The sequence below is a fragment of the Sus scrofa genome, chromosome 12 (assembly GCF_000003025.6).
Source record: "Sus scrofa isolate TJ Tabasco breed Duroc chromosome 12, Sscrofa11.1, whole genome shotgun sequence".
NCBI lineage: Eukaryota > Metazoa > Chordata > Mammalia > Artiodactyla > Suidae > Sus > Sus scrofa.
Window position 1 is genome coordinate 12901115 of NC_010454.4, and position 11576 is coordinate 12912690.

At 46.3% G+C, this 11576-nt stretch overlaps 1 protein-coding gene across 1 annotated transcript in view; it reads left to right on the top strand.

Annotated features, from left to right (window-relative positions):
• The window catches only part of PRKCA (protein kinase C alpha), a 386361-nt gene that overhangs the window by 18828 nt on the left and 355957 nt on the right, over positions 1–11576 (top strand).

Consider the following 11576-nt stretch of genomic DNA (forward strand, 5'->3'; position numbering starts at 1 on the left):
TTGCTGGGACCTGGCCCTCTGCCAGGAATTGAGTTGGCTTAGAATGAAAAATCCCCGATCATTCCTCGATGTTTTTTCTTTATTGGCAACATGTAAAATGTTAAAAATTTTCTGACTTTTTGGGTCCAAGCCAGTGTTCTTTTACTGTCTAATTTATGTGAGCTCCTTACAGTTGAAATCTGGTATTTGAGTTGAGTTGGGTTTTGTGGCCTTTGATAGAGCTCTGTTACCCAAATAATCACTCTGGAGCCCCTTTCTAATCTGGAAAGGAAATAACAAAAATACTAGGAGTAGGACTTGGTGTTTTATCTTGGAGGGATCATAAGGCTGAAATAGTGGTACCCTGACTCCAGCGATGCTTGATGATAGAGTTCGGAAAGCACAGGGGAGAGGAAGTCATGGTGGAAGCATGCTGTGTTCCTTACAAGTGTTTGAGACCAGCTAAGGAAGGGAGAGGAGAAAAGCCTTCGAAGGCGAGTAGTTATTTTTTAAAGCTTGCTTACAGTCCTTTGAGCTAGATAGTGCTCTAGGATTACTTTGACTTTATAGGACTGCATGCTTTTGCGTGCACAAAGTCTATTTGTGCAGATTTGACCTTTAAAATTTCCATTACTGTCGCCCATTCTGCCCCTCCCCTCCCCCTTTCAAAAAAAAAGCTGGCCTTTGTGTCGTTTTGGGTTTTATGGTTGATGGTGAGGCCCTACGACCTCCATCTGTGGCTGGCTGTCATCCATCTACTCATCTAATTATATATTCAGTCATATTGCCTACCAGACGCCGTGCCCGTTGCTGGAAATAATAGTCCTTTAACATTTATGGAGTGTGGCCTTTGTGTTTGGCCCAGTGTTAAGCGCTTTGTATAGACAATCTTTACCACTACTGAGGACAGGTTACTTTTTCAGAAGTTAAGTGTTGCCTCAATCATACAGCTAAGTGGGGATTAGGTTTATATGCGAAGATCTAGGTTTTTTTTTTTCTTGGCCGAGCCCATGGCATATGGAAGTTCCTGGGCCAGAGACAGAACCTGCCCTGCAGTTGTGACCTGTGCCACAGCTGTGGCAACACAGGGTCCTTGACCCACTGTGCCACAAGGATGCTTCTGATCTTGATTCATTTTATTTTCATCATACATGGATTTTGGTGATATTTTGTCTAAAAATTTTTGAAAGATAAATTCTTCATGGGTTTGTGTATTTAAAATTTTTTAATAATTTTTTTATTTTCCCACTGTACAGCAAGGGGGTCAGGTTATCCTCACATGTATACATTACAATTACTTTTTCCCCCACCCTTTCTTCTGTTGCAACATGAGTATCTAGACAAAGTTCTCAATGCTATTCAGCAGGTTTAAAAAAATGTTTAAAAAAACATTTTTTTTTTAAAACCTGGGTCCAGATGTTGTCTTCTCTCTCCACTGCCCCCCCATCATTCATAAAAAAATATAGAAAAGTCTGTGTACGAGAACATGGTCTTTAATTTCCTGTCTTCGATCCTGCTGGTGTAAAATGACTGCAGTCAATCAAGCAGATACGACATTGAGGTTTCAAAGGTACATGGAATGCATTTGTGTAAAATACTAATGCAGTCATTTTACTTTTTCCAAGTGTCCCTTTTTCTCTCCTAACCTGAGGTTGGCAGACAGGTTCGTAATTGCATGTTTGTCTTCTCTGTCCATCCTTCTGAACTGCTGAGATCAATTATGTTGAACTTGCCCAGCGCTGGGTGGTGTCTTGTCACAAACTCGGCTTCTCTTAGAATTGGCGGTGTGTTCTTGTATCTGTTCACCTGACTCGGATTTTGGGTCTCTGCTTAGGTGGGCCTCTAATTTATCAGTATCTATAATTTTTTTCTTTTTTTCTAGGGCCGCTCCTGTGGCATGTGGAGGTTCCCAGGCTAGGGGTTGAATCGGAGCTGTCGCCACCAGCCTACGCCAGAGCCACAGCAACTCGGGATCTGAGCCACGTCCGCAACCTACGCCGCAGCTCACGACAATGCCATATCCTTAACCCATGGAGCAAGGCCAGGGATCGAACCTACAACCTCATGGTTTCTAGTCGGATTCGTTAACTACTGCGCCGTGAAGGGAACGCCAATATTTATAAATTCTTGATATTCAAAGGTTTAAGGGGTTCGGCTGAGATATGGTACCTTTGTTTTACTTCTGATCATCAGTTTATTGAAAAAATTCCTACTTTTGTAGTCTCTTTAACTTCCAAACACTTGATCAACTCTGTAAGCTTAGGTGTGCGCCCTCCACCCATGGGCTTAATTCTCAATTTCAGTTCCTTTCTGTGCTTTCCTTGGGCTGCCTCTCATTTCATGTCTTTGAAATTTGAAGTCATCGGATATCTACCTGAATATTAACATAAGTTTGGAGGCGCATTCTCTTAAAAAGAGGTCCAAAATTTTAGGCGACTGTTGACCCCGGGGGGAGAGTTACATTGCTCCATCTGCCGGGCGTTGTCTGCCACTAGAGGTACACACAAGCTAGACTGAGACTCTGATCTCTGAAGCGACGGACCCCGCCACACATGCAGGAATTTTGTGGATGAATTAACCCTAAACTGCCTACTGGAGTGGAACAGCAGAGGCCAGAGGCCTCTGGCCCTGGGCGACAAAGGGTGGGGGGCTGACTTGGTCTGGGGGTCAGGAAGATCTCACCTGAGGAAACATTTGGGCTTGAAGCAGTGTGAAGAGTTCTCTAGGTGAAGAACAAAGGGAAAGCCTCTGGGTAGAGCAGCCGACCTGCTGAGCAGCCCTGCAAGGAGGGAGCCCTTGTGTTCCAGGAACTAGAAGCAGCCCTCGTTACCAGGGAGTTTTGGAGGAGCCGTGCAAAGTGAGAAGAAGGCTGGAGAGGGAGGCAGGGGCCGTCTCGCAGGCCTTGGACCACATTAAAGATTTTGGTCCTTGAGCTCAAGAGCCAGGGGAATCCATCACTTTAAGGGCTGTCAGGAAGGAGGCGGCCTGATCTGAATTTCCTGGGAAGGAATCATGCCTGCTGTACCATGGAAAATGAATTCGAGGTGGGCCAGAGTGAATGGAGCAGCTTAATGGGAGGCCCAGCCCACCCAGTGAGAGATCGGGTTCCCGAAGCCGGAGAGGTTGGCAAGTCCAGGGTCTGTTGAGGTGAAACCAGCTGGACCTGGTGAGGCCTGGGGTGGGGAGAGGGAAGTGGGAGCAGGTGTCAGTCAGGGCCGTGGGTGACATTCATTGTGTGTAACAAGCTGGCAGACTGGGCTTCAGGGAAGAGCACATGGTTTTGAGCCTGACCGTAGAAGCACATTAGAGGTTTCCACCGTGGGAAGAGAAAAGTCAGGAAGGCAGCTGAGTTGGGGCACTGGAGAGCAGATGTGAGTCAGCTGCTTACGGGTCGGATTGGATGGATGGCAGGGAGTAGCATGCGGGGGAAGAGGGCTCAGAGCAAAGTTGTGGAACTCTGACCTTCACTGGCTGCAGATGAGAGAAGTGGGGAAGGGGGTGGTTAGGGAGGCAGGGACAAAGCCAGGGGCCACGGTGTGAGAAAGCCAGAGAGGAGGCTGTGTGGCTGTGGGGGGGGGGTGAGGTGGACAGACAGCTGGGTTGCTGGGTGAGGGGTGGAGCGCGATGATCCCGATTCTCCCGGGCGGAGAACGAGGGAAACGGCTCCAGCAGCTGAACGCACGCTGATTCCGTGGACCGTTCTGAGGATCGTTCAGTGCATCCCGTCGCCAGGGTAGTGGGTCTGGCCATGCCTTGAGCTTGTTTCCCGAGGAATGTCTCTCAACCAGTCAGGGTTGAAAATGGTCATCCTGCTTTTATTAGAAAGATGGGTAAAATACTGAATTTAGACAGTTTTTACTTGTCCCAGTCTTCGTGAGCTGGGTCTCCTTTGACCACTTTTCTCTCCATCTCGGGGAGGCGGGGGGTGGTCACACAGGAGGAAGATGCTGCCAGATGATCAAGTGTGCCTGGCTCAGGGAGGTATGAACCCAGCCATCACCTCTGCCTTCAGCCAGGACATTTGTATTTATCAGGGAAAGGACCCCCCGCCCCGCTCATACAGCTGTAATACTACTCATCCTGTCGAAGAGATATAAAACGGATCAGTAGGCAAGCAAGCATTCGCTGGTGTTTGAGAGAGATTTGATTAAGCTAGAATATTCTATTAGTGCCCAAATACCATTTCCATGTATTCTGTTAAGAGGGTATCAGCGTGATTGCAGGGAAAGGGGTATTTGGAGGGTCACGTGCTCCAGCGTTAACTAGATGATGGAATTTCATCAGTGCGTTAAGATGGACTTTAAAACAGCAACGGTAAAGAATGATTTTGGATTGAGTGTGTGTGAGACTAGTAGGGTTGATGGTTGCCAATGCTCTAGGATCCTCGTGAGAATGAAGAAGGCCCATCCTTCTGTGCCTTCACTCTTTCTGCTCTTGGACTGTTCATTTTCCTCTTCCTAAGACACTTGTTAGCAACTGCTTCATATTTTCAGTCCCTGGCACAACTCCATGCATTACAAGGGGGTGCGCCTGAGATGCGGTTAATAAAGACAGCTCTGAAGATGGTTGCGTGCTCTTGGGGTGGCAGGCAGAGCTGGAATGTCAGAAGAGTCTGGAATCTCGGCCCGCCAATTCTTGGGCTTTGGATTACCAGGGAAGAGCAGTTAGGTGTGTGACCATCTTAGCTGTGCATTTTGACAACCTTATCTCATGGTCTGGGTTGTAAGACTGTATGCTCTGCTTCGTGTCCTCCCAGCCTTTCCCTTGGCCTTGATTCAGTCATGGTGAGGGGACCAGTCTTGTAGGAGCTTGGCATCTAGAACCCAAGGCTGCCACCTCCAGGAGCTAAGGAAGAGACTGAGTGTCACACGGGGTCTTTCTCTGCTTCAGCTCAGGAAGGACACTTCCACCCACTGCTCATTGGCTAGAGGCAGCCTCCGCTGGGGGTGGGGGAAGGATGAGCACCTACCAGGAAGAACGGACATATTTGCGTGTTTCTGCCACGTCTGCATTGTCAAGTTTCCTTCACAGAAATAACTAGGACTGTAACCTCTCAACTAGTAGAGGCATTGCTTATAACCTTTCCTTGATGGAAGGGGGACTTTGCTTGCTGTTTAGGCCCTCATCCATGGAGTATGGAGGTTTCCAGGCTAGGAGTCAAACTGGAGCTGCAGCTGCCGGCCTACACCACAGCCACAGCAACGCTGTGGGACCTGAGCCGCGTCTGTGACCTACACCACAGCTCATGGCAATGCCGGATCCTTAACCCAGTGAGCAAGGCCGGAGCTCAAACCTGCCTCCTCGTGGATGCTAGTCAGGTTGGTTACAGCTGAGGCACGACAGGAACGCCTGGATGGAAACTGAAGGGCAATATAAAGTGTGCAGTTTGTCTCATTAAAGCACTTCTTGTCTTTTCATCTGATTAGTATTTTCCTTGTGAATCCAAGGATGCTGAGAATGGGCACAAAAGTTACTCAGAATGGACCAGAACCAGAGAACTTCTCCATGTACAGCAGGATATGTAAATGTAATAGGTCCTGGAACAGACGATGAGGGTCCTGGTGATTCCCAGAGCTTCTGATTTGCTAACGTCTCAGAGCCTCTTGGACTTTGGTGGGGGAGTTGGGGGAGGGAACATTAGTATTGATGTCATCCAGGTTCAATGTATTTCCTGTGGCGTCTAAAGTAGGTTCCTGATCGGTTTCTGATTTAAGAGCCTGGTCCTTGTAAGGAGACCTCTGTTCTCATTTTGGTCAAAAACCTCAGGTTTTCCTCCCCACACCCACTGGACCAGTACCTCTGGCCCGTGAGCTGTGTATGGAAATAGCTCTCCCAGAGAAACTAGCATGGAGGAAGGATGTCTGTATTCAAATAATACACTAGTTGTGCCTAATAAAGAATTGAGGAGTTCCCGTCGTGGCGCAGCAGAAACAAATCTGACCAGGAACCATGAGGTTGCGGGTTCGATCCCTGCCCTTGCTCAGTGGGTAGAGGATCCGGTGTTGCCGTGAGCTGTGGCATAGGTCACAGATGTGACTCGCATCTGGCAATGCTATGGCTGTGGAGAAGGCTGGCAGCTACAGCTCAGATTGGACCCATAGCCTGGGAAGCTCCATATTGCTGTGGGTGTGGCCCTAAAAAGCAGGGGAAAAATATCCATTACATGGGATAGCTTTTTCCATTTTATTTGGACATTGAGATTGTTCCACTTTCCACTACTGTGAGGAATGCCGTAAAGAGTATTCTTTTGTATCAGTTTTTTCTTGATAATTAGATTCCTAGGCAAGAGGTTAATAGGCTGCATGGTTTGACCCTTAGGGCTCTTGATCCTATGTTAGCACATGACCTTCAGGAGAGTTATGTTTCATTTCAATTAAGCTCTCATTTCACCTTATTTTTCCAGATACCGTTTATTTTCATAAAAACAAATTGTCTATTAAGCTTAACAGTGGTTGTCATTGTTTTAATTTGCCTCTTTCAGTTGACTTCTTAGGTTAATTTATGAATAGCCCTTATATAGTGAGTTCTACCAATCCGTGGCCATTTATTTACATTGTAATTATTTACCATTCTCAGGTCTATTTGTGCCCCTCCCCCCAAAGTAACTTTTATCTGATTTCTTCCGACCACCTGCAGTAGGAAGGACCCTGCCTGTAGAAGAGTCGTGAGCAGACGGCTGCACCGCTCTTCCCTGACCACCTAGTAGCAGTCTGTGGTGTAGGATGGAGTTGGCATGAGGGCAGGTGGAGTCTCAAGCCTGCCTTTGTTGGTACTTGGGACCAGGTCAGCAGGATCTCCATCATGTGGTCCATCCCTGTCAGGAGCTGTGCGGGTATGAGGGCTTGGCTGCTCAGCTCTGAAATGTCTTCACAACCCATGTTCAAGCTCGAATCCCTGCTCAGTAGGTGCTTGTTGGGGGGAAGGAGTGAGATACCTTGGATCCCCGTTGGATCCTTGCCTGGAACCAGAGGTTTGAGTGTTCCATTGCCCTTCTTTCTCAGTTCCACCCTGATGGGTGGTAGGTCGTCTTTCTTGTTTGTAGGAATCTGTTGACAATGATCATTTTCACTCCCTCTGGAGTCAGACTCACAAGTCCTGGGAGGAGGGGAAGCACACTTGTGGGGGCGGGTTGCAAGGGGACCCGGAGATGTTTGAGGCCTGGGGAAAGAAGGATGAGCAGTGAGGGGTGGAGAAAGGAGTAGAAGCATCGGCTGTCCTCCAAGCAACTCTCAGGGAAGCTCATCCTCAAGATCCTGACATGTTCGCCCACTTTACAAACTAGGAAACCACCTCTTTAAGAGGTAAGTAGCTCATCCAAGCTCAGAGTGGCTGTTGTGAACCAGAGATTTAAACCTGGGTGAACTGATAATGAAACCCAATATCAAATATACCTCAGTGTTCCTCGTTAAGAGAAGTAGTCAAAAAGTTGCCCTTTTGACTTGGAGTGTTAAGAGCTTGATTCAGTGGAATTCTGGAAGAAATTCTAAATGTTGAAGCTTTAGCCCATGATGAATGATTTTTTTGCCTTCCCATGAATCCAAAAGTGAAATTTCAACTCTTGTTGCTACAGTGTATAAATAACATAGAAACTTATTCTTGCTGTTTTTAAGGTCTCTTCCCCCCCCACCCCCTCCCCACCCCCTCCCCCCGTCCCAGTTGTGGCAGGTGATTTGTTTTTGGAGAGGTAGTTTTAACTCTTAAGTTCTTCCAGCAGACTGTCCAGTTCTTGATGAGTCCCTGAGGCACTTGGAAGGTCTTCCGGGATAACTTTTTTAACCTGGCTTCACGCTCGTCTTCTGTTCAGAGTGTGTGTTGGACTTGGCACCAGCCCTGGGGCTGCCAGGTCTTGGTTGCAGTCACACTGGTTTTCTTTGGTCACTGACCAAACTTGTCACTCTTCATTTCTGCCTGGCTCTAAGCTGCAGACTTCAGTTTGCAGAACTGGTTGTTTTGACTTACTGGGCAGAGCCCCCACTCTGGCTGTGTACCACGCTTGGCATATTAGCATAAGCACCTAAGTTGCTTTACTAAAATGTTAACCTCTGGAGAAGATAAGAGGAGACTTGACTGGGAGCTGCTGCCTGGGTTGTGTATTTTCCTTGTATTGGTTTCCCTGACTTCTAGGATTATTGTCATAATGCAACTGTTCAAAAAGCAAATTTGGTATGCTAAAGACATAACATTTCCCCCCACTCATTTTAAGCAGATGGGGTTTGGAGTTGTTCAAAGCTGTTTTTATAGTCTACACTTTAAAAATATACACGAACCAGGATTCTGCAGCTGCATCTGGACTTTGACAGTGTTCTGGGGAGCTTATAGTGGGAAGAAAGGGAAAACATTTTGTAGAATGGATTATAACCAGCAAATAAGACGTTTGTAATTTTAATTGGCTCTTCCTGGCAGAGGTTTTGTACAGCTGTTTCTTAGACACTGACAATTATTTGTGTTAAGTGGTAGGTGTAGATGGAACAGAACTCACCAGGCCGTCGTGTTATTGCACTTGGAAATGTTTCCTGATGTCAGGGTGACAGAAGGAAATGAGAAGGACACACTCGTGGCCACCATCCTAGGCTTGTCTAGCCATGTTTTAGTTTCAGCTTTATGAAGTGTTAATTGCTACAGTGCTAAGTCAGGCTTGAATCTGTCCTGCTGGCATTCGTTATGCTTTTTTTTGGTTGGGGGTGGGGGGCTGCATCGCTGGCACATGGAGATTCCCAGGCTAGGATCTGGTGTTGCCACAGCTGAGCAACACCAGATCCGAGCCACATCTGTGACCTACCCCACAGCTCACAGCAAAGATGGATCCTTAACCTGGTGAATGAGGCCAGGGATCGAACCTGCGTCCTCTTGGATGCTAGTCAGATTCGTTTCGGCTGAGCCACGATGGCAACTCCTAGATGTTTATTGAAGAGCATGTGTGTCTGTGTTGGAGAGACAGAGGTAGGTTTTTGAGGGTAGAAGATCATCTTGATGCTGATAGTGCTTGTGCTAAAAGAAATGGAATAGGTACAGAACTTAAAATGGTCAGTGTTAGTTATTGGCTGAGAGATGAAGGATGGCTGGATTTTTTTTTTTTTTTTTTCTTTTTGAAGCTGCCTTGCAGCCCTTGTACCTGGAGTTGTACCTTCCAAAGTGTTAAAGTCTCCAAAATGTCCTTCCTGCGTCACTGCCTCAGTGAGCTGGCACTGTGGTCCTGCTCTGTTTGCTCTAGTATTTATCTTTTAAAACTGGGCCTTCAGAAAACTGACTGAAAAGGAAAACGGATTCTTTTGTAATAAGGCAAATTTAAGCATCTCCTTGGACTTGGATCTCTGTAACCCAAGGTGTTTGTTTTTTTGTTTTTGTTTTTTATAAATGACTTTGAAGCTAACTTTAGGTTATATTTAAAAAAAAAAAAATTGCAGTACTCCTTTGGTTTTCCCGCAGTTGTTAAAAAAACCATCCCTGTAAAAGGAGGCTTAGTTTCTGTTCATTTTAGCTGCCTAATACTGTTTGTCATCACTACTTGAGGGGGACTTAGAGATGTACCAGCTGCTCTGGAGTACATCTAAAGAACCGTAAACTCAGAATCTTGTTTTTCCTTGCCTCCCTTCTCTTCCCCACAAAGACCTTTAAATAGAAGCTGTTTCCTTTTGTTGTGTTACAACCCCAAACCCTATCTGATTTCTTCTGGTTGCAGAGCTAAGAGTGGCAACTTGCCTCTGAAGGCCACCAAAAAGGAGAAACATATTTTATGGAAAGAGCCTTTTGTTAACTCAGGTCCACTCAAACCAAGTTCCCCACAGCAACAGGATGACTCCACATTGGGTCCATCTTGAAACCTGCCAATTAGGATGTGAATGCATGTTTCGTCAGATTTTCAAATGCATTCATAAAACTAAAGGTAGAAGTAAGAGGTCTGAATTATAACCTCACTGAATGAGCTAAAAATGTCAGCTTTAACATTTGATGTGCACTTTATAATTCCAGGCTTAACAGGGAGGATCGTTTTGGGGTGAAAATGGTGTGGATTAGTTCTGTGCTAAACATACTTTCAGCTTGTTGATAAATTGCATTAAACTCATTGTGGGAACAGAAAAAGGACATTGAAGCCTTGCAAACAAGCTACACACCCTACTACGTTGGTATCAGACAGCTGCTCAGACAAATGCCGTGGACTTTTGCTGAAGGTAATCTCAGCAGTGGAAAGCAATCACCAGGGCCTCGGGGAACTAGGTTGGAGTGGGTGAGTGAGCCTTCGGCAGGGGATGGGCGTATCCTGGGATCAGTAGTGGCAGATAGTCTGTGAGAATGAGGCCCCTGTTTGGTTTAGGTTGTCAGTGTTCCAGAAGCACTCGCCAGCAGACCAGTCGGCGGAGACTTGCTGCTTCTGCTACACACACTGCAAAAGATGAATTTGGCTCAAGTATAACCACAGCTTCTTCGTTTCTTTAGGATGGCAGCACACACACCACAGGGGAGACAGTGGAGTGTATGTATTAGGATATTTAAAGTGTTCACTGAAGGGCAGAGAAACCTCACAGCTGTTGTCTTTTCCAAGCAGGCAAAGCCTGTCTGAATGTGGCTACCTCAGAAATCCCGTATTTAGAAATCATTCGTATTCATCATTGAGAGCGCCGCCCTGTACTGCGAGGCCGGAAGCCGTAGTTGTACTAAAATGATGTTGGCGTTAAGGTGGGGGAGCCAGTCGTGTGGGACTGACGGTTCTGTTACAAGGTCCAGGTCCAGTGCCCCCCCCCCCCCCCGGTCAGAGAAGCCCAAGGTGAGTTATATGGGAGCAGGTCCTTAAATCCATCCTCTGTGCCTGCAAGAGGGATAAATTATCACAGATCTGGAAAAGCACTTGCCATGGGTCTTGGTAACGCTCTTCTTTGGAGAGGGGCAAACGGTGATTGTCACGGTATCTTGGTGAATCTCTATTTTTGGCTGGTCCCAGATCTCTCTGCCCAGAAGGCTGCTGGCTTCCTGCTCTTGGGTAAGGAAGTTTTGGGACATGACAAGCCTCTGTTTTCTTCATCTGCCTGCTGCCGGCTGGCAGCAGACAGTACATAATAAGCAAGCTCTTCAAATGCAGTTTCAGTCTCAGGTCACAGTCAAATTGTTCCCTGCATTTAATACTGAAAGTGCAGATCCTGATGGGTATTAAGCAGTTTTTAAGGCCTTAACATCTGTGTTCTGTGTGGATTATCTTTTTAAAGATGCAAAATTGAATGAGGCATGTTTGGAAAAGTGTGCTTTGTGATTCTTGCAAGGCGGGGAGATGTGCCTTGCATTGTGAGTGCTCAATTCTCAGTCTCTCTCCTTGAAGTTTGCTGGAGGATAAAAATTTAAACAGTTTGCAAGTTTGGGATTTTTGAAGAGCACTCAGAAGGAAGGAACTGTTTTGGCAAGATGAATTAAATATGGTCATCAGTCACAAATAATTAACTAGATACTTGATCATGCCAGTATGATCCTAGCACAGCTTGATCGTAGCTTGGAATTTGAACTTGACCTCATTATCTTCCGGATACTAGTTTCTTATGTGAATGAATATCTTTTCTGAACATTTCCCTAAACGTTGGTATAGCTTTGAAAAGCCACCTTGTCTGTTTGTT